The sequence below is a fragment of the Podarcis tiliguerta genome, assembly GCF_965153285.1.
Source record: "Podarcis tiliguerta genome assembly, chromosome: 6".
Lineage (NCBI taxonomy): Eukaryota > Metazoa > Chordata > Lepidosauria > Squamata > Lacertidae > Podarcis > Podarcis tiliguerta.
The window spans coordinates 63331181-63355307 of record NC_139539.1 but is presented as its reverse complement, the minus strand read 5'-3'; the positions used below and the strand labels follow the sequence as shown (position 1 = coordinate 63355307).

At 42.3% G+C, this 24127-nt stretch overlaps 1 protein-coding gene and 1 long non-coding RNA gene across 3 annotated transcripts in view; one reads left to right on the top strand and one right to left on the bottom strand.

The window, feature by feature from the left end:
- Positions 1-24127, bottom strand: part of LOC310681045 (serine/threonine-protein kinase TNNI3K) — a 141858-nt gene that overhangs the window by 56985 nt on the left and 60746 nt on the right. The window lies entirely within an intron of this gene.
- LOC310680224 lies at positions 8587-12203 on the top strand. The gene is made up of 3 exons (XR_014512703.1): positions 8587-8684; positions 8942-9062; positions 11958-12203. It is a non-coding gene; the product is annotated as an uncharacterized lncRNA (long non-coding RNA).

Sequence of the window (24127 nt, the reverse complement as noted above, 5' to 3'; positions counted from 1 at the left end):
CAATCCTAAACATACTTTTTGGAGAGCAGGGTGGCTAACCTGTGGCCATCCAAATGTTAGACTCTTAACTCCCATCAGACACCAATGGCCTGGGATGGTGAGTGATGTAGCCCAACAACATCTGCTTAACTCTAGAGAATTAAAAAAGGAATGTCTTAAGTGTTCTCTCCTTCAAAGGAAGCCAAAACGGGAAAGCACCACACAGTAAAATTCACCAAAACTAGACAGCACCACACAGTGGAATTCACCACTTGGTGAAGTTTGGAACATGAAATAATATGTTGCCCTATCCTCAACTTGGATGTGTCCTCTCTTAACACAGAGAGAGAAATTGGGTGGTCCCTAGAACAGCATTTGGTCAGTGTAGTCTTGGGCACCATTAATACCCTACCTGCTATGATGACACAGAGCAGCAGCAGACCCTTTAACTCACTTCTTTGGAGACAAGTGTGCTGAATGATGGGATCAACCTATGCTGCTGCTAATATGCCTCAGACATTTTTCATTCTTCACTGCACAGAAGATTCATTAATAAACCAAAAGTAAGATAGCCCATTCATAGCTAAGTAAACTCAGATACATAGTGCAGCAGTTTAAACTCTTAGCTGTGGTCAGCAAAGGCTTCTGGGATGTCTTTGAAACATCTAGATGAGTTATAAAGCCAAGATGAGGAAACTGGAGCCCTGCAAGATGCTATTGGACTACAGCGCCCATCAACCTTGACCATTTTCTGTGCTGGCAGAAGCTGATGGGAGTTCCTATCTGTGCTATAAAGGTTTACAGATGTGGTGGTGGTGGGGAATTTATCTATAAATGTAAAAGTGACACTTGGTATTTTTTCCTCCCAGAATACTATACTTAAACAAACATGGTTCCAATATGAAACTTTTTTCTTTAGTTGTATCTCAGAGTTTTCTATAAACATCAAGATGGTGAGCATCACAGTTCCCAAAATATATGAAGCTATGCAGACACAGGTGGTGCTGTGGGTTAAACCACAGAGCCTAGGACTTGCCGATCAGAAGGTCGGCGGTTTGTATCCCTGCTACGGGGTGAGCTCCCATTACTCGGTCCCTGCTCCTGCCAACCTAGCCGTTCGAAAGCACATCAAAGTGCAAGTAGATAAATAGGTACCACTCTGGCAGGAAGGTATACGGCGTTTCCGTGCACTGCTCTGGTTCGCCAGAAACGGCTTAGTCATGCTGGCCACATGACCCAGAAGCTGTGCGTCGGCTCCCTCGGCCAATAAAGTGAGATGAGCGCCGCAACCCCAGAGTCAGCCTCGACTGGACCTAATGGTCAGGGGTCCTTTTACCTTTTTATGCAAATATAGCTGGTTATGAATATGCTGATTTAAATAAACTAAATATGGATTTTAATGAGTTTGACTTTGAACTTCACAATAGAAAATCTCATGAGTATTATCACATTCAGAAGCAAATGACAGCCCAAAATAACCAAGTGAACTATACCAAAATGCACATTCTGGAGTGTAAGTTGATATTATTTTATAATGAGAAAACAGAAAGCCCACAATTATATTTTACCTGTTTTTTTCCTATCTCATTACCATAGAAGACGAAGTGAGCAACACACACACAAACACACCACCTACCTCCTGCAATGCATGTTAAGTTACCAGAACTGAAGTTACTTAGAGCCAAAAAAGTAAGGGCTTTGTTTTCAGATCATAGCTAGTATTCCTGAATTTTGTTGAGAATCTTTGGAGTTCATTGTTCATCACTGGCTCTATTTTGATTTGTGGTAAATAAAATAATAATAATAATAATAATAATAATAATAATAATAATAATAATAATAATGTGGCAATTTAAACTCTGGGAAGATCATGCTCAGAAAGTGGAAGAAAACACAGTTGTGTGGCTATTGAAATTGTGGACAGAGAAATTTGGGGCTGATTTCACTCAATTTCTCCAATGGGGTGAAAAAAATCTCAATTAGTTTCTTGGAAGTGGGACTCACTATTAGCAGTGGCAGTCACTCTGAATGCCAGTTTGCACCATCCATAATGCCTCGAACCCAGCACCATTCTATACATCTCCTACCATAATAATAGAGATGATTCACACATGCATTTTCATCACTCAGTGACTACAACATCAAATGGTATATTTCTTGCTTGCATGACTGACTCATCACAAATCAAATACAACTGAGAGACTGAATCAAATACAACAACAGCTGAACCTCATAATTTTCAATAGAGTCAGTTCACACATTCATCTATTCTCACCATATGCTAGGTAATATGCTTTCATGAATTCTGAAACCAGTAATAATGTGGCGCAATCCAACTTTGGTTGCACCAAACCCCCACAGAATGAAGGAAGATTCAAAAGCACAGAATGGACAGGTAAGAGCTCAGTCCTTTTTTTGTCTGCACTTTTCTCTCCGAAACCAAATATCAGATATTTTCTCCTGGTGAGTGCTACTTCCAATCACAGAGACCAATTGAAAAGGTATACCTTGCTCTCCAGATAATGGTTTGGGAGTTTGAAAATTTTGCTCATTCTGATTCTTCACATATAGTGTCTAGGCTCTTTTAAATCTTTATTTTAAAATCTATGTTGTCATATTTAAAGCAGATGTCTGTGCTTCAGTCTTTGAAAAGTGTTATGTACTGAAGTTCTCACCCTGGGCCAGCAGGGGGATACTGTAGATAGTTTTCACTCAGGTCCACATATGCAAATAAGGGATTGAAAGTGACGTTCAGTGATCGGATAGTTACAGAAAATGGTTACTGTTGTGTTCTAGTGGAGCTCTATATAAGCAGGCTGGCTGAACCCTTCAGTTCAGTTCTGTTCTGGCCTGTGAATAAACAAGAGCTGTTTGAAGAATCGCTGTGTCGTCTGATATGTTCACCCACAACTTAACAAAAAGAATGTCCTTCTCCTTGTGAGTGAAACCATGCAAACTTTTTATCACACTTGAGTCGCACTGGGCAAGGGATGCCAGGAGACGGATAAATTGCTTCACATACCAGATTGGATTATTCCCAGTTCTATTTAAATGGGTCCTTTATGCTCCAGTTATGCTCTAAAAAGGAAAATAGTTCTCTGGGAGGAGTGAATCTTAGTGGAAAACTATATGTTACTAAGTGCTACTCATGGTGTTATTACCAGATTTACTTTTTCTAATCTACAAGGGATGCTGAAAGGAATTCAGGTTTTGATGAAAATGGACCTGCTCTGCTCCATAACTCCCAGACCAATGTGTGGATTGGAATGCAACTTAACCTTCAGATTTTGCATTTTTCCAAATTTTGTAATACGCTTTTCGGCTCAAAAATGCAATGAAACATTTGCTCAAATGCATATATTAGGGGAAAACACATGTAGAAATATGTATGCTGCTATAAAAATACATTTGTAAATATGCATTTTGTGTTAAAATATGTGTTTTTAAATACAAATTTCCATTCAGATTTTTTTTTTTTTAAGTCCAGTTAAATGTGAAAGCGGAATAGACTTACGAATTAACGTGTGTGAAACTGGCAGACCAGAAATTGGCTGATCCTTCCATGCATATGTAAAGGTGATGCAATTTATATGCAGCAAAGAATGTTTGAAAATCTTGCAGCCTCAAACATTCATGGAAGGTGAACACAAAGGCAGGATTGATTTTTAAAATGCCATTAAATGAATCGAAAACATGGCAGTTGTATCCTTTAGACCAGGATATGAACTTGGCAAGAGTTCAATGGCCGCATGTTCACACTCTGTTCTTTATCTCAACTCCGGAAGATGCCTGCTTGGGAATGTGATTACAATACTGGAGCCGCATGTCAAGTATACCCTCATCTTGTTTTGGTAGCAAGGGTATTAGTTCAGGGAGCAATTTGAATTCGGAAGGTCAGGAGTAGGTCAGGGTAAATCTTGGCAGCGTTTCTGCTTGTTTCTGAGCTCAGACCTAATAGATACACAGCAGTCGGCTGAGCTCGCAAGCTTTTGCAAATGAGTCTAGAGGGGCATGTTCACCAGAGTTTACGTTTCTAGCAAACAGCAGCTTTTAATAAATAGCATATAACTTTATTTGAGTGGATCAGAGATATTTGTTTTTCAAGAGTTTGGCTAATATTCCCTTTATTGCTTATGCCCCTACATTTCTGTGGTTTATAGCACATGAAATATCTAGACGCTAAATAAGATATTCAGCTTTACTTCCCTCTTTTCTTTTTTCTTTCTTTTTGGGCTGTTGCAGTCTAACCTTTTGTTTTGCTTTGTTTAACTTCTAGTTCAACGTGGGTGAGTGTCAATTGAGCTTGACTGCATTGCAGGAAATAAATTATTTTGCAAGCGTTAACAAGAAAACAAGAGCAAAAGAAATTTCCCCAATAGTGAAAGGAGCTGTAAATGTATCTGATTGCTTTGCCTGGTGATGCCCAAACTTCTGATAGGTGACAGGGAAGGCTCTTTTTATAAAGCCAGAACTCAGTTCCGGCACCTCTCAGGTGGGCACCATTGCCATTATAAGAAAAGAAGGGAGGCATTCCTGGTGAGTTCCGGCGCCTCTTTTTTCTAGAAAAACAGCACCGTTCATTAGCGTACCAAAGGCAGAGCGTTATTCCATGGAGCTATAGCCCAGAATTAGTGTTTGTTTGTACTTACAGACACAAATTTACATAAAACTTTATTCTGACTTCAGAAGACCAGCTCTGGCAGCTCTCTTGGAGAATCCTTGCACAAATGTATTGTTTTAAGTGTTCATACACACTAATCCAGGGGTAGGAGAACTTTTGAGCCCTTGGCTAACCCTCTTGGGGCCATCAACTACCACATTTTCCCAATAGTATGGATTCCTGTGAGGTCTGTCTGCACTTTGTTCACAGCAGTCATGCCCTCACTGATACCTCCAAACCAGGAGTGTCGTCTTCACAGAGTGTGGGAGGTGTCAGTATAAGGCAGAGAACAGTCAAACTTGATCTTAAGAGTTTATTTTCCATCAAGGCCAATCTTTTTCTTATAAGCCCAGATGCTTCTGTTCCTACGAGGCAGCAGTGCTTGAGGTTGGAAGACTTAGCCCACATACACACGAGTGAAGCGAAGACTGCTGAAAAATAATATCTCAAAAAGAGAAGTCATTGTAAAGTGGCTGGTTTAGGAAGGATCATAGCTCAGTTGGGGAACATCTGCTTTGCATTCAGAAAGCTCCAGGTACGACAGGGAATGTCCTGGTCTAAAACTCTGGAGAGCTTCTGCCAGCTTGTGTAGACAATATTAAGTTAGATGTTCCAATAGTTTGACTCAATAGGACAGCTTCCTACAGCCCTGTGCTACCAGACACAACTCCGAATGCTAATAATCTCTAAGGTACAAGTAAAGAAAAGCAATGCAGCAGTCACGTGTACTCCAGAAATTATGGAAGTGGCTGGGAATACACGCTGGGGGTGGGGTAGGATTTGATTTGATTTGCATTTTGATGCAAACCTACCTAATGTTCTCTTCCTGAGACAACATACAGGCCAAAACCTTTCAACATTTGCCTCTCCAAATTTTGCGGTGCAGGTTTCCAACAAGAACAACAAGAAGAATGTACAATGAGCAAAAGCAAGTAAATGTGAAAGCTAGGGCAGAAGAGAAGCGAAGCAGTTCTAAAATGGTCAGTATGGTGGTTTTGTGTTAATGGTGCTGAGAACCAGAACTCACTGGCTATAATGGGATGCTTTCTTTCTCCTTGGCAGAGCTTTGGGAAAGGAAATTGCTGGTGCTACCTCAATTTCCTTATTGTAGGATTAATACATGATTAATACATCATGGGCAGGAACATTGATGAATATATTTGAGAACTGTATTCCCCGTGTGTGTCTAGTTTGAATTGCTGTTTGTAAATTTTTAACTGCTTCATGGTGTACGTTGAAAACAAATGCACCGATATGATGCATATGCACACATTTTGCTGTGATTATCATGCGATCACCACAGCAAGCAGCAACACTATTTGACCTGTGCCTTAAGGCTCACTCCTCCCAGTGTGTGAAAGCACAGGTGCATGCTAAGGGAGTGGAGGAAATGAATACTTCTTCCTTTAGAGTGACATTACTAAACCGGAAAGTGCTTGTGTTCTGGCCTAGTCAGTTTTACATAAAAGATAAATGATGTTAGGAACTGGGAAAAGTTATGAATAGCCTCAACCACACACACATAGTGAGGAGCTTGCTCCATTACATTTGCCAAATCTGCTGGATCAAGGCTATTGAACTCAACCTTGCTTCCCCACCCACCTGGGCTCCCACCAATGCCTATCTGAAGGCAGCCTGAATGGATCAATCAGACAACGACTTCTCCTCCAAGTGCCTTAGCCTGGATAAATAACATACATTTGACCACACACCTAAAGATCATTTGAATTATCTATCAGAAGCAGGCTAACAGCAGCACCCTAAGGGACTTCCAGTACTGGGTATAACATGAAACTTGGAAGGACAGCCCCTGCTCAGAATATTCTCCTTTCTCTCTTGCAGGCTCTAAAATGGAGGGGGGGGGGAGAGATATGACCCCCCCACTGATGCTCCATGGAGAGGAATCTCCCCCACCTGCATTAAGTGAGTAATCTCTCTCCCTCCCCCTTCCATGTCTTTGAATGCATTCCAATCACACAGGCCCAGCACATGCGCTGAGCTAATAAACCATAACAGCTCCATAACCGATCTGTTACTGTCTATTGACTCAACGATCCATGAAATAAAAATTCCTGCAACAGACTTTGATCAGAAAGACTAAAAGCCCTTTTAGAGCACTTACGGACTTTCACATACATAAACACCTATTTGGAAAAGGTGCGCTCGGCTGTAAGAGCTCCAGAAGAATTAGCATGCGCAGCTTGGAAAGGAGCATAATCGCACCAGTAACTAAAACTGGTTATAATTATAAGGCACCTTTCATCATATTGTCTTGACGGTGCAGAGCTGCAGTCTATTCAGTGAAAGATCATAGACTGGTAGGACAGGTGTCTTGCCCATCTGCTTCATCTAGCGATTCTTTTAAAGACAGCTTCAAAGCAGTGTCTTAAAAACAGCCCTCACATCACTCATGTTCAGGGGCACGTTTCAGGGTCAGCTTGGCCTCGTATTGTACCCTCATTTGGATTTATTTGAGGGATGCTGCCGTGCTCAGGCGACCCCCGTTGACTTTGACGACACTCGCATGAGCACGGAAACACCTTGGTAGCAAAGCGGCGACGAGAGCTTTACTCCCTGACATGTACCCGTGTTAATTCATCCATTGACTCATTTGGAAATTGGCTACAAAATGAGAAACATAATATGGTTGGGCTCTAGCGACTTCTTTCTAAGGCCGAGTAAACGATGGGCAGAAGGCTGTATGGATGAAACTACCTTGGAATTGTTGACAGGGATTGTTTTCCCCAGGACAACAGCCCAAAGATAACAACCCGTGAATTTTGACTGCATCATCAAGCTCCTATAGGAGGGTAGGCAATTGGGTGGCCTCCAAGTATCATTGGACTGCTATTCCCATCATCCCTCACTGCTGGCTACGCTGGCTGGGGCTGATGGGAGTTGGAGCCCAACACATCTGGAGTCAAACATCTGGAGAAATGTGAAGGGCATCATGTTGGCCCAGGCAACGCTGGGCCAGGCTTGTGTGCGTGTGTGTGTTGTGGCAAGACAGACAGACAGACAGACAGACAGACAGACAGACAGACAGACAGAGACTTCAAGCACTACTTGTACTTTTGGAGTGAGTTCCCAGTAGTGATGTATGGAAGTGAGAGCTGGACCATAAAGAAGGCTGATCGCCAAAGAATCAATGCTTTTGAATTCTGGTGCTGGAGGAGACTCTTGAGAGTCCCATGGACTGCAAGAAGATCAAACCTCTCCATTCTTAAGGAAATCAGCCCTGAGTGCTCACTAGAAGGACAGATCCTGAAGCTGAGACTCCAGTACTTTGGCCACCTCATGAGAAGAGAAGACTCCCTAGAAAAGACCCTGATGTTGGGAAAGATGGAGGGCACAAGGAGAAGGGGACGACAGAGGATGAGATGGTTGGAAAGTGTTCTCGAAGCTACAAGCATGAGTTTGACCAAACTGCGGGAGGCAGTGGAAGATAGAAGTGCCTGGCGTGCTCTGGTCCATGGGGTCACGAAGAGTCGGACACGACTAAATGACTCAACAACAACATGTCTCTGAAACTGTAGGTGGGAAGAAGGCTGTTGTGCTCAGCTTCTGCCTCCAGACTTATTTAAAATGGAATTTTCAGGGAAATGCCACACCTTCCTGCACTGAAATGAATTCTGAGGCAAGGTCAAAGTGTTTTCTAGAAGGCAAGTGAAATTTCTCAAGGAGGTTTCTGCTGCCTGTCCAGATAAAGGCCATTAACTTTGCAAAACAAGTTGGGAAAACGAAAAGAGAAAAGAGGAAAAGGAAATCCCTGCACGATGGCTCGTTGCTGATGTGGACCGACCACTAGAGGGGGATGCGAGACACATTTTGGACTCCTGAAACATTATCTCTGTCTTTCTTTTTCATCTGCACTCTGTTGTGCTTTTAAGGCTATAGATTAGCTATATCCTTCAGTTACATTTTATGAGCTTAATTGAACATGTTCATCCTGGAGAGATAATTCAAATTATATTTACTTTACCAATACTAAGAAGTGCTGGGTAAAGAAGCAGAGCAAACAGTAGCAGGTCTGAGAACTGCCAAGGTAGATAATGATACTATGCTTTTAACCATTTTATTTTATCACGAGCACCGCAGCTTTGTTATTTTCTGACGCACGCTTCTCGCGCGTCAGCACATTCATGAAGCGAAAGCTTACCTCTAACAATAGGTGCTCGGGAATGCCGTTGCAGTTTCTTTTAAAATAAAAATAAAATAAAACCCTATTATTTAATTTTCAAAAGGGGGAGAGAAAAAAACAGCGAAGACTCTTTCTGTTTGACAGTCTCTTAATCCCTACAGGATACCAGTGAGCCCTGAATGAAATCGGTCTATTTGACACTCTTGGCTACATCCCTCAAAAGAAAGACACAATCTGTGATCACTTACAAGACACCGCAGATTTCAAGAGCACAGCAATACTGTAAGTGGGGTTAGAGAACCTGGGGGAAAAAATTAATCTCTTTAGAAGATCTGGCTTTGCCCCATACATCAGTAACCGTGCTCTTGTCTTTTAAATGTACTGGGAAACCTAACACTTGTGCTGTTGGTTGTCTTTAATATAATGCTTTTTCACTGCAGGGCAGAAAATAGAGAAGAGAAAATGGCCACAGCACAAGGGTGTTCTTACTCTGTCTTGAACTCATTCTGCGGTTCCTAGATCTTGCAGATTAATAACAGAAGACACAGCAGTAGATTCAATTTTCTGTCAAATGAGCTGACACCTTGTCGGGAATAAAGGTTAGAAGCTGACATAGAGTAGTCATTTCATTTTTATATAGCTACTTAAATTACTCTGCTACTCAGCATATCACAAACCTTAAAGTGGGAGGGGGGGAGGTTAATTCTCTCCAGGAGTAAGGATAAATGGCCCCGAAATTTAGGAGTTTTTGTAGAGGAGGACCCAAGGGCTAAGAGGAATCTATTCTGCAGCAACATCCCACACTTATTATACAATGAAGCTTCGGGTTCTCAGCTTACTGAAGCATAACTGTCAAGTGTCCCTTATTTGAAGGGACAGTCCCTTATTCCAGCGCCATGTCCCGCTGCTGTCCCTTATTGATAGATGTCCCTTAAATGTCCCTTAAATGATGTCCCTTAAATTTCAAAGGAAGCAGCTCCTTTCCCTCCCTCCCTGCCGGCCAGGGAGGAGGGAGGCTCCAATTGTGTTGCTTGGCTGTGTTGCTCACTCAATAAGAAGTCTAAGAACGACTGGGGGGTGGAGCTTGCATGCCTTGTGTGTGGCTAGTTAATGCAAGCTGAGGGGGTTTTTGAATGCTGGACGCCATTTTGTTGCACGTGCTGCTGCAAACATTGCAGTGCAAAGCCAGGCCGTGGAGCCATCTTAAGTTGAGGCTGCATAGGCCTTGTGGTGCATGTGATTCAGATTCTATTCAGCTGAACCTCTGGTTACAAAGTTGGTTGGACAGTGTTCTCGAAGCTACGAGCATGAGTTTGACCAGACTGCAGGAGGACAGAAAGACTGGAGTGCCTGGGACAGGTGAGGCTGCAGGTCCCTTATTTTCAAGGCTGCTGGTCCCTTATTTTCAAATCTGTAAATTGACAGCTATGCTGAAGGTTGTGGGTGTTTGCAGTTGACCTGCTCTTGGGCATTTGTTCTGATTTGTTTGCAGGGAGGTTGGATGATATTGCCTCAAAGCAAGTGTTATCCCATACTTTCCAGGGCGTTTCCTGGAATGCTTCCGAATTTTAGTTGCTGAAAAACACAGGAGGGGAGAGTGCTCTTATGCTCAGGTCCTATGAGGGGGTTTCTCATGGGCATCTGTGTGGCCACCAGGGCCAGATTTAGGCTTGATGAGGCCCTAAGCTCCTGAAGGTAATAGGGGCCTTTATACGTCCAGCTGTCCTTTGTCACTGTTTTTTTGTGTTGAATATATGCTACATGGTAATTTATGGACTTAATAGGTGCCTAAAGCCATTTGCACATAACAAAATATGTATTTTATCAAAGTCATTGTTGAACTGAAATACAATTAAGAAGAAGTATACAGTGGTACCTCTAGTTACGAACTGAATTCGTTCCAGAGGTCCGTTCTTAACCAGAAATTGTTCTTAACTAGAGGCGTGCTTTCGCTAATGGGGCCTCTTGCTGCTGCTGTGCCGCCAGCACACGATTTCCGTTCTCATCCTGGGGCAAAGTTCTCAACTTGAGATAACTCTTCCAGGTTAGCGGAGTTTGTAACCTGAAGCGTTTGTAATCTGATGCATTTGTAACTCGAGGTACCACTGTATTAATAGTGAAATACAATTAAGAAGAAGTATATTAACAGTGAAATAATTATTAAGCTCTAACTTAAAATGATTTTTTATATGATTATGGCTTTCATTTTATGGATCAATGGTCTCGTTAGATAGTAAAATTCATGTTCAATTGCTGTTTTAGGGGTTGTTTTTAAAAGTCTGGAACGGATTAATCCGTTTTGCATTACTTTCTATGGGAAAGCGCACCTTGTTTTGGAACACTTTGGTTTTGGAACAGACTTCTGGAATGGATTAAGTTTGAGAACCAAGATACCACTGTATACAGAAATGAGCAAACCAGTGATATTTTAGGGAGCAGGCTAGCAGATGGGGCCCATTACTTATATCATAGGCACCTACACAACACAAAACACTGTTGCTGTATGTAGGTTTTATTTTTTTATTTTTTTTATGTTATATTTTGAAAATGTACATTCAGGGTTTTTTCCCCTTTAAATTTTATTGGGGCCCTCAAGAGAGTGGGGCCCTAAGCTACAGCTTGTTTAGCTTATACGTAAATCCGGCACTGGTGGCCACTATAAGAATAGGATGCCAAACTTGATGAGCCACAGATCGGATCCAACCAGCTCTTCTTATGAGCCTTATCACAAAAAAGATCTAGGCTGAATCTAGACACATCTGTTAGAAAATAAGACTAAATTGCTTTCTAAAATGTATAAATTAATATTAGAATAGCATGAACAAGTCAAATCAGTTATGATATACTGGGCGAGGGACTTTGGATATAATATGCAACTTGAAGCGTGGGAGAGGCTATGGAACTGAGATTCAACATTTACAGCATGTTATACTTAGAAAGAAAACTGCATGATAATGATGTGTCGGTGGTACTTAACACCTAGTAAATTAGCAAAAATGTGAAAAACAAGGTCAAATACATGCTGGAACTGTAAGGAAAAGAAGACACCTTTTATCATATGTGGTGGACTTGTAAAGTTGTGAAAGAATTCTGGGAGATGATATATAATGAACTGAAAAAAAAGTTTAAAATAACCTTTTCTTTAAAAACCCGAAGCTTTCCTTCTATGAATTCTAGTTGCCGAAATACCAATGGACCAGAAGAGACTATTTATATATGCGACCACTGCTGCCCAGATGTTAGTAGCCCAGAGATAGAAAGAAGACATAGTACCTACCAGAGAAGAATGGCAGAAAAAACTGATGGATCATGCTGAGATGGCAAAAATGACTGGAAAAATCAGAAACCAGTAAGATCAAAATCTCAATAAGGAATGGGGAAATCATATAATTTACCTTAAAAATCATTTCAAACAATTAAAATCATTAGTAGGACTGGAATGACACTTGTAGTTTAACATTAGACTGTGTTTGTAATGGGATTTTAATAGAATTGGATTAATAGAGAAGATGCAGGAAGAAAAAAAATTAACATAAGGACCCACAAGGGGGGGGGGGGGAGTCCATGGGTCCTTAGGAATTTGGGGGCAAGGTGCCTTCAATAGGCTGTTGTTGCCCAGCTCTGTTTCTCCATTGCGTCTCAACGAGCAGAAGCTATGAAGGACCAAGACCAGTGCCTGGACTCAGTGGTGAACCAGATGAGGGGCAATAAACCTGGTTAGTTTTGCCATGGCTTGTGGTAATGCAGAGGCACACTTTTTCACTGATAGCACTGGTGTTGTGCAAGTCTCTCCCAGCTGAATTATGAGAAGCCCCATCTGCATGGCATCCCATTGGCTTTTGAAGGTTCACCTGTTCACATAGCATTCATTTGATCTGCCTCCCTCAGCCTCCTGGGTTGTTCTTAGTGAGGTTGTTTTATTGTGTATTTTACTTATGGATGTTTATATATCAATGCTCACGAAACTTGCTTTTATATGTGGGAAATGGCTTAGAAGTCTATTTTGGCAAGAAGTGATATCTAAGTCAATAATAATTATTATTATCGTACTCATCCATAGTAATAATCTGGGCCTGGATTCAATTGAGGATTCTCTTCAGTGGATGCCTGGGCACAGATTTCCACTAGTGGTACGGGGGTAGCTCAGTTTGTTAGAGTGTGGTGCTGATAATGCCAAGGTTGCAGGTTTGATCCCCATAAGGGATAGCTCAATATTCCTGCATTGCAGGGGGTTGGACTAGATGATCCTCACTGTACCTTCCAACTATGATTCTATTATTTCCTCTTAGATTTTTTCTCTTCTCTCACCTACCCCCTTCAAGTTGGCTTGCAGGGGTCACAAGAACCCACAGAAGAGTGCACAGGGGCAAGACAAGTCAGATTGTTCCATTAGGAAGCAGAAATGCTTGTGCTGATGGAGGAATCTGTTTAGTGCTACCTCAAATTCCTCCTTAATAAATTAGAACCATTCCAGATTAACATTGTGAGTGCCCCAAATTAGATATTTCCACACTTCTCCAGCTATGTAAATGAATACTGGCCATCGTATCCAAATTTAATGACTGTCAGAATATATTGATTTATCTCTGATGTTTTCGATATTGGCAAAATTATTCACATATGAATGCCAACACCTGCCAGTTTTCAGGCATCCACTGTAACTTATCCATTCTTTCTCCCTCTTTCTTAGCATTACATTTGCCAAACATACTTGCATCATGGGCAGGAAGGTTATCATATGCTTGTTCCATTTTTATTCATAAGATGCATCCTATCTCACATCTTCTTTATCTCCTTTGAACGTGCATGTGCAGAAAGGCTACGTTACAGCCATTCCCCTCTTTGCCATAACTAGCTTCTTGTTTCACTTCATCACAACTGATAGCAGATCTCTAGTTGGCAGCAAAGCCCGTTACAAATGATTGTGTGCTCCTTTTGGATAGGAAAGAGAAAGGTCTTATCTTGAAACTTTATCTACTCTTATTACAGACACCCGATAAATATAGCAAGGAGGTTTATATGGGGGGGGGGAATGGGAGGGGGATTTAGATATGTACTTGTCTGTGATCTACCACTTGGACATCAGAGAGCTTCCTTCTCACCAGGCGGAGAGGCCTCCTTTAGAATACACTTTCATCAGTATCCATCTTATCCCTTGAATGGGACTGCTATAAAATCCACAAAAGACCAAACTTTCATTGTTGCAAAGGATGTAAAATGAAAGCATGTTTTTAGCTTAAAAGGAATTGCAGCACAAGCCTAACCTTGTCTACTCAGAAGCTAGTCCTGTTGAATTCAGAGAGGATCACTCCCAGGTAAGCAGGGTTAGAATCGCCTTCTTAATTTACCAGGAAACTGTCCTAGTGTTTACCCGAGGGATTCTATTCTTAAGGAGCAATAGAAAATCATGGCAAATGTCTTACTTCAAGACAATATTGCTACTGTGTAATCATGGAAGAGGAAAAGATCCCAGAATTTAATGAGGAGGTCTTAAAAGATGTGGCACTGCCAAAAATGATCAAGCTAAGAATTCAAGAAAGAGATACATTGATACATTAGCAGGCTCAGACTACACACTTGCAACCAGCAAAATTTGAATAAAATTTGGAGAAGAATTGATGAAGTATGTGTACAGAAATGCAGAAGAATGTTATTAATACTAGGAACCAGAAGAGGAAATGGAGGGAAGTCATGAGGTCTAAAGAACCTCAAAGATAAGGTTTTGAAATGTTTTTGTGAATGAAGACACGGGGGATTTGTTTTTTGTTGTTAATTGTGGAAAAAACATAAGAATTTTATTTCTGAAAAAAGAAGAAAAGAAAGAAAGAAAAGCTTTAACTAATTTCCGGATAAAGCAAACATTCTAACCATGGATTGGAAAAAACATAGCTTTTTCATTATTCCTTTCAGAAATCCTGGGGCGGGGGAAAAGAACTGTTTCCCCATCTCTGTAAGTGTTTAAATAATGTCAAAAGAGATTGTCTAGCTGTCCTGGAAAAGCTATCCCTGAGCATAGCTGTCAACGTTTCCCTTTTTTAAAGGGAAATTCCCGTATTCCGAATAGGATTCCTCACAAGAAAAGGGAAAAGTTGACAGCTATGTCCCGGAGTGCCAGCTCTGTAGAAGGACCCCGCATCCCTCCTGGAGAACAAGACAGGGAGAAGGGGGTGCAGAGTGGGAGGAGCGCTGCTACTGCACATGCTCCCTTGAAACATTAACAATAAAGCAAGAGGAAGTCGAGCACAGCAAGGCATGCACCCAAGGGCCCTGGACAGTCATGTGCCTCATTTTGCCCCAGTTCTAACACTGGGGGCTTAATCTGGACGAGATGCCATTTTTTAATGGAAATATTCACAGCATGAATGGCATCTCTCCTTGTTTGATTCCACAGAGGACAAGCAACTGTTCATTTGTGAAGGGTTAATGAGCGGCTCCCTTTAAATAAAGAAAAACAAACACCCCCCCATTGTATTTACAGCTTGGCTGCCTTTAGAATATACCTTACACTTAATAATGCAGCAGATCGTCGTGGCTGATGGGCAAGATGACAAATAGTTACATTCCTCAAATAGCTTGGATTTAATAGCTTGTTACACTATACAAATGCCTTATGTGAGCAAAGTGCCTATTGACTTCATCAATGTTTGAATTACTTTCCATGTAATATTGACTTTCCCACATAGCTACACAAAGTGTGGGCAGAATAGTCTTTTGTGTTTAAAGAATCCAGCTTTCAAAACTGTTTAAAACCATTTCTGTGTAGCTGTCTTTGATCCCTTGAACGTTTCTAAGCACTGCTTTTCCGATGGCGGTATTCAAGCAGGTGAGTGAAATGTCTGTATGCATAGGGTAGCCAATTATTTCTGCCATCTGCCTAAAGCAAGCCTTAGTATGGCTATTTTAGCCACTTAAAGTGATGAGTGTGTATAGAAAAAATATAGAACTTCCTATATTATTGTTAATTTGGTCGCCATGTGGACAGCACAGCCACATGCAATAATAATAATAGTAATAATAATAATAATAATAATAATAATAATTTATTGTTTGTACCCCGCCCATCTGGCTGGGTTTCCTCAGCCACTCTGGGTGGCTTCCCACAAAGATTAAAAATACATTAAATGACACATCCCCCCACCCCCCTTGATAGAATGCCTGAGTTTTAACAGGGAGAGAAAGGTGGCAGGAATTTCAAAGCATGTGAAAAGGAATTCTGAAATATAGTTGCACTTCATTGACACCCCTTTTTCTTCATTCATCAAGGTTACCACGAAGATCCCACCTCCCTCCCCAGTTTCTATCTACTGAGGGGCATGTACATATTCTTACTTCTCTCTCTATCCCCCCCATTATTATTATTTTCTTATTTCCAGTATTATGTCCACTTCTGGATTTTGCAAGGTCATTCAACTACCTACATGCAACCTTTCTCCATTCCTGGTTTCCTCAAGAGAAGATTATTACACATAAGATTATTAACGACAGTAAAAAACACAATAGCAGAAGAGACATTTAAAAGAAGTCTAAAACCCCAAGAAAGGAGACATTCATAGTAGAAGAGACACATTTATCCAGCTGGGAAAGCCTGTCACAACAAGAGTGTCTTCAATTGTTTCTAGAAAGTGCAGATAGTGGGGGCCTGTCATATCTTGACAGAAACGCTATTCCACAGTACAGGGGCAGCCATACTAAACTTTTTTTGTTAAGAGGCTGTACTCCATAGGAGGGTTGAAAATTTAACTGGAAGATAACATTTCAAAACCTGCACCATGAAATTAAAGAAGACCCACTGAAACCAGCCACCAGCTTCTGAGTTGTCTGCCATTTCTTGTTCGGCACTGCAATAGGCCTTCATAGCTTGAGATCCATCAAAATGAATACCACGAACCAGCCCTGTATTGTTTGCCTGCAAGGTGCTTGACATCCTCGTTTTTTAAAGACCCAAACAGGAAGGAGAAATTTGAGATTTACTAAGCCCCTGGTGAGCTGCAATATATGAATGGAAAGCTGTGTTTTGCTTGCCGGGCATGAAGACACAAAATTGTCCCATTCAATTTATGGTATGTTTCTTCTTGTGAAATAGTTGGGTTTTGTGTTTGTTTGTTTTTTGTACTTCAAAGAAGGCTTGAAATTTAGCCCTGGAATGTGACACCTTAGGAGGAAATGAGACCTAAAGACTAAGAGGGTTTGTGTGTGTGTGTGTGTGTGTGTGTGTGTGTGTGTACTAAAGAAATTATGGAAAAGAGAAACTTAAACTGAGCTCTGCTGCCCATCTCAATTGCCGAGAAGTAGAGAATGATTAGAAGAAGAGGAGGAGTTTGGATTTGATATCCCGTTTTATCATTACCTAAAGGAGTAAAGTAAAGTGGGTAAATAGAATTGGCTAGTGAGTTAGAGGGGAATTGGAAAAAGTAGGATGAGCTGAAATCACAAGGAAAAAAACCTGTATGGAAAGGGTTGCAGCACTGGCGGAGGAAGAGGAGTGTGGGGGGAGCACACCGCCCCAGCAGCGTGATCCAAGTGGGGTGCTATCGTGGCTGCCCCCCACCCATGCTGGGTGCCCCGTCCCCAGGACAAATGCCGTGCCACTTCGGGCGGTGAGCCCCACCCCTGGGACGCGTATCACCCCCCACCCCCGCCTGGTCTCCGCCACCTGGTTGCATGAAGCTCCACCACTGGGTTGCAGTGCACCAGAACTCCAGAAGCCTAGGCCCGGAAACAACTTTATAGCTAATTATTGCCTTGGATAGGGAAGCAGTTTAGAATAAGTTTATTTGGATGCCTTCTCCTGTTATTTTAATATGTTCTTAAAGAGTAGATATAGGGACACGGGTGGTGCTGTGGGTTAAACCACAGAGCCTAGGAATTGCTGATCAAATTAAACCACAAAGCCTAGGACTTGCCCCACCCCTGGGACGCGTATCACCCCCACCCCTGCCTGGTCTCCGCCACCTGGTTGCATGAAGCTCCACCACTCGGTTGCAGTGCACCAGAACTCCAGAAGCCTAGGCCCGGAAACAACTTTATAGCTAATTATTGCCTTGGATAGGGAAGCAGTTTAGAATAAGTTTATTTGGATGCCTTCTCCTGTTATTTTAATATGTTCTTAAAGAGTAGATATAGGGACACGGGTGGTGCTGTGGGTTAAACCACAGAGCCTAGGAATTGCTGATCAAATTAAACCACAAAGCCTAGGACTTGCTGATTAGAAGGTCGGCAGTTCGAATCCCCGCGACGGGGTGAGCTCCCGTTGCTCGGTCCCTGCTCCTGCAAACGTCAAAGTGCAAGCACGTCAAAGTGCAAGTAGATAAATAGGTACCACTCCAGTGGGAAGGTAAACGGCGTTTCCATGCGCTGCTCTGGTTTGCCAGAAGCGGCTTAGTCATGCTGGCCACATAACCCGGAAGCTGTACATCTCGGCCAATAAAGAGAGATGAGCGCCACAACCCCAGAGTTGGCCACGACTGGACCTAATGGTCGGGGTCCCTTTACCTTTACCTAAAGAGTAGATAGCACCTGATTTGTAATGAGGGTTAGGGGATAAATTTGATTCAGCTCACATTTAAAGGTAAACCTACTAAATCCTCACTTTCTGACCAACAACATTCACATACCCTCCAACATTTATCTGATGAAAATAGGGGCATCCCATTCCATCATGATAATCTTACTATGAATACCCCACACATCTTGCTGGGTTGCCCTAGCCACTCTGGGTGGCTTCCAACATATGTGAAAACATAATTAAACATTTAAAAAACTTCCCTATACAGGATTGCCTTGACGGCTTGTGGTCAGATAACTCCACAGCCTCTAACGTTTGTCCACTGAAAATAGGGACATCCTAAGAAAAAGTGGGACATTCTGGGATCAAATCAGAAACCAGGATGGCTTCTCTAAATCAGGGACATCCCTGGAAAATAGGGGCACTTGGAAGGTCTGGATTCATAGTGGAATATATTTGCAGAATATCTACGGTATGTTAAACAGGCTAAAACGTTCGCAGGGTTCATGTAAATTCAGCAGTTTAAAGCATTGAAGATCTAGGGGGGAAGGATAAATATGAATATATGGGGAAAGTAGAATATGCAGTCTTAATGGATAAATAAATGGAACCATGGAAGGGGGGGAAGGGAAGTCAAGGACTGAGTGTAAGGTTATATTTAATGAAATCTGAAATATTGTAATGGAAAGTTATATATGTTCTCCTAATTTTAGATGTAGTTTATCAGCCAAGTATTGTGTAAAGGAATGTATATACAGTGGTGCCCCGCAAGACGAATGCCTCGCAAGACGGAAAACCCGCTAGACGAAAGCGTTTTCCATTTTGGAGGTGCTTCGCAGAACGAAATTCCTATGGGCTTGCTTCGCAAGACGAAAATGTCTTGCGAGTTCCTGCGATTTTTTTTCACTCCCCACCCCCTTTTTCTAAGGCACTCAGCTGCTAATAGCCTTTTAGCAGCTAATCCGCTAATCCCTTAAACCTTTAATAGCCGCTAAATCGCTAATAGCGCTAATCCGCTAATCCGCTAATGGGGTTGCTTCGCAAGACGAAAAAACCGCTAGACGAAGAGACTCGCGGAACGGATTCTTTTCGTCTTGCGAGGCACCACTGTACTAGAATAAGTATGCACAAAAATGCATATATTGCTAAAAATAAGATACAAAAATGCATTAGGGAAAAATTCGTTGCAAAAAATGTTTATAATAGGAGAAAGTCACACTGAAATGCTGCCGAATATTCATGGATAAATTTAAATCCCCCCCCAACACAAATTGATGTAGAAATGTGAAGAAATGAACAGTGCGGGGGGGGGGGGACCAAGTAACTGAAATGGATGGATTCAGCTATTCCTGTTTGTAACAAAACCAAACTTTACAAGATGGACAAATCCACATAGTGAATCCACATAGTGAATTTCTGGCACTGGACAGCAGAACCATAAACATTACAGACCACCACTTATCTGCACCCAGATTAGGGAAATCATCTTTCTCATGTTGCTGGCCCCTATGCAGGATCCAAAGGGTTACACATCATGTTCTGTGCATGCACCAAGGCGTTTCCTGTTCTCTCTGAAAGCTCTTGTGCTTCCTAACTCCATTCACTTCTGAACAAGGGGACCCCCTTGCAAAATGGGAATTCCACGTGCCTCAGAGAGTTGCAGTTAAAAATCAAAATCGGCAAGCTCTTCCCTTCTGCAAGTAGAAGCACTTTCTGCTGTTTGGATCCCAGCCTCTGTAACTACCTTGGAAACCCTTTTGAGCTTTCTGCTGAATTACCATCCTAGACTTCCCATGTGCATCTGACAGAGGATGAGCTATGAGCTCTCTGCTGGTGCTTAATAAGTCAAAGAGGATTATAATTGCAAGGAAAGGCTGAACTGCACCAGCCACAAGCAAGATTTGCAGTCTCACGGGATATGTTAGACATCTCAAGAGCCCGCCTTTCCTTTCCCATTAAGAATGTCAGCTTAGGAAGTGGTGAATTTGCTTGTAGCTTTCAGGGAAGTCAACATCAGGGCGCAGCAGTTTTTAGCACCAAGCTGTTGACAACAATCATATTTTCAGTGTTCCACAGCAGCATCTTTTCGATGCAGCGGTCAGAACTTGGACACAAGAACACTCCTATGTGTGATCAGCATGCACCTCACAGATGCTTTCAAATTCAAAACACCAACTATTTCTGCTTACTTGAGGAGAGGGCATCTTATCCAAGTCATATACAAAATGCAACTTTCGTTTGAACGAGCTTGTCTGTGTTGCTATCGTTCCCCACCCCTCACCCCACACAATTATTTTAAAATTCAGTGCATGAATTTCTCACACACAGTTTAAACACAGCTACACACATATGATAATTCAGCAAAGTTCTGTAAATTTATGAATTATTTTGCTACATCAGCCGCAAGGAACTGGCAGCATCTGTCTATATTTGTACTTGCTTCTCCTGTGTTCAAAATATGTATCTATCAGTATAACAGTTCAATGATAACACATCTCAAAGCAGCATCAAAACAAATTTGGACCTGGGAAAATAAAAAAGGGAGTTATCTGGGGTTGACGAAACAGGTATCAGATGAGTCTCTGGGGGAGAACTTTCTACAGTCAGGGGTGCTTACTATCCCATCTAAAGGAAACTAAACTTAAAAAGCTCTCCAGGGACTTTCTATTGCTCAAGTGGAAAATCAATATAGAATATTACAATATAAAGCTTGGAATACAATTAGCTTACAAGGTACAGTTTGGAAGCCCTTGAGTGATAGAGGCATGCACAGACCTCATTCTCCCAAGCAACCCATCACATTGCTGCACATGTGCTGAAGAGTAAAAACAATAACAATTTAAGAGTTCAGTGAAGAAAACTGGCAGCAATAAGGCCAACATGTTGTTAATGGCTAATGAGTTACATTCAGCTTGATGCTAAGTTGTTTCAGCACCGGAATTTCTCTGTGCCAAATAGAATATTATCCCCCTCTTCTCCCTCCGTGTGCCCCTAAATCATTTCTGGGTTCCAACCCTCCAGCAGAGATTTGGGGACAGTGGAGGGAACACATGCGGGGTGCGGGTGGAATCTCATTCCACTGGAGCAAATCCTTACGCTAATGCAAATATTTCATTGAATATTGCCCCATGGAAAGACTTCACCTGGCAGAGTAAGTAACAGGTGTTCTACCTCAGGGACATAAGCAGTCAAAAGTCTTGCAGCCAGTTGTTTGTACAGTGGTACCTCTGGATATGAACTGAATTCGTTCTTGGGGTCCGTTTTTACCCCGAAACATTCGTACCCAGAGGTGCAATGTTCTGCGCAGGCGCGGGCAGCGGAAACCTTTCCTTTACTTCTGGGTTTGCCATGTGCGTACCATTCACAAAGGGGGCGGTTTGTATCCAGAGGTACCACTATACACTAGCTGGAGCTTCAAAACAATCTTCAAGGGAAGCCACACATGTAACACATTGCAGTAGTCAAGTCGAAAGGTTACCAGTGCATGAATAACTGTGATCAGGTGCTCTCTATCCAGAAAGGGCTGCAGTTGATGTATCAGCCACAGCTGGAAGAAGGCTCTTCAAGCCTCCCATGCCATCTAGGCCTCCAGGGAGAAAGCTGGATCCAAAAGCACCACATTCAGACCTGGTTAAGCTCCACCTCTCCAGACAGCACTTATTAACTTCCACTTATCTGAACTGAGTTTCAGCTTATTGACCCTCATACTGTCGCCAATACCAGGCACAGGTTCAGCACAACCATTACATCATTCAATTAACATGCAGATTAGGCTTACTGACCAACATGGTTGCCACTCTGGTATAGCACTGGGTCCCTCTTATTCAGCCTCCCTTCCTAATTAATTTATTTGCATGTGCTTCATTAGCATACTGTTAAGGGTATCGGGTGGTTGCTTGAGAGCAATCAGGCAAGATGCCTCACTCGTCTGTTCTAAAGCTTTCTTATTGGTGCTAAAAAAAACCTTTACAATGCAGAGCGCCTCTATTCCATGTCTTGCTCATTCGCTGGCAGAATCTGAGAGTGGGTGGTCCTTAAATCTTCCCCAGCAGAGTAGTTTCTTGACCCCCCAGTCTGCGCCTCCCCTCTCTGCGCGAAAGCCTACTGCGCAAAGAGGGCTTGGGTAAAGGGGGACCTCCCTCCTCCCCACCATTGCAAGGTGTCTTGGCACTGCCTTGCATCCTCCGAGCCCTGCATCTTCTCCCCACTAGAGGCGTGGCTTCCTTCCTCCACTGAGGAAGTGCTGCTTCCCACAATCTCTGGGGGCTCTCTGTAATCCATCCGCCTTTTCCCTGACACATACCCTCCAATGAAAATACAGACGTCCCATTCCATAATGATAATTTTACCATTTATACCCCACACATCTTAATGGATTGACCCAGCCACTCTGGGCAGCTTCCAAAATGTATAAAAACATAATAAAACATTTTAAAAAAAATCCCTTTCCTATACAGGATTGCCTTCAGATGGCTCAGGGGTCAGATAATTCATTACCACCCCCCAACATTTCTCCAATGAAAATAGAGATGTTCTAAGGAAAAATGGGACATTCTGGGTTCAAATCAGAAACTGGGATTGCTTCTGTAAATCTGTGACTGTCCCTGGAAAATAGAGACAGTTGGAGGGTCTGTATTAGCACTTAAGGTAAAGGTAAAGGGACCCCTGACCATTAGATCCGGTTGTGGCCGACTCTGGGGTTGTGACACTCATCTTGCTTTATTAGCTGAGGGAGCTGGCATACAGCTTCCTGGTCACATGGCCAGCATGACTAAGCCGCTAACTTGGCAAACTAGGGCAGCGCACGGAAACATCGTTTACCTTCCTGCCAGAGCGGTACCTATTTATCTACTTGCACTTTGACGTGCTTTCGAACTGCTGGGTTGGCAGGAGCAGGGACCAAGCAACGGGAGCTCACCCCGTCATGGGGATTCAAACCGCCAACCTTCTGATCGGCAAGTCCTAGGTTCTGCGGTTTAACCCACAGCGTCACCCATGTCTGGGAAATAAATGCATTTTTAGCTGAATCTTGGGCACCTTGTTTCATTGGCTATTTATGAAAGATAGGAGTCTAAATGCTATTTACTGCCTATGAAAATATAATCCCAAGGTCCAGTTTGCCCTGAAAGATCTTTCTTATTGGCAGTGATTTAAAGCTGAGTTTGGAGGGATGGAATGAAAGTCAAACAGCAACGTATTTTAACTTGCCCAGGGTAGTGTGTCAATGTGAGCGTCTGTGAAATGCAATTGCACTGCGAGTGTTCTTGTGAACCATTATTTGTCATCTATTAAGAGTTAGAGGCAGGCCCATTTTAAACTACTATAAGACAGAGAAAATAAGGGGGGGGGGATTTGAGAAATGCCCACACTGTGAATAATGCTTTCCTTAACGTTCGGATAACACAAATGGAACCGTGGTTGAGTGGAGCAATATACAACTTTCTTCAAAAATAAAGACTTTGAAGGGAAAGAAGAGGTTGGACAAATTTCAGCATAAACACTGAGTACTTCTGGAGAAAGGAATGAGTGACTGGAAGTGGGATTTGGAATGAACTTCTTGACCTCAATGACAGCATCACTGCTGCAGTAAGCCCCACTGCTTACTGTTGTAAGGAACCTGTCAGCTTTGTTGACTGGGGATTTTGTGCTCCTGTTTCCCCCACCAATCCTCATGTGTCACCCCTTTATTGTATATTACTCGATGCATAAGGAGCACCATCCCTCACTGAAGTATTTCTCAGATTTCATCACAAATCTCCTCCCAGCACTCTATAAAGCTTGGTTCGCCAACTGTTGTTTCAAGGTAGGTAGTCATGCAATCACACTCCTGTGGTTTAAGCAA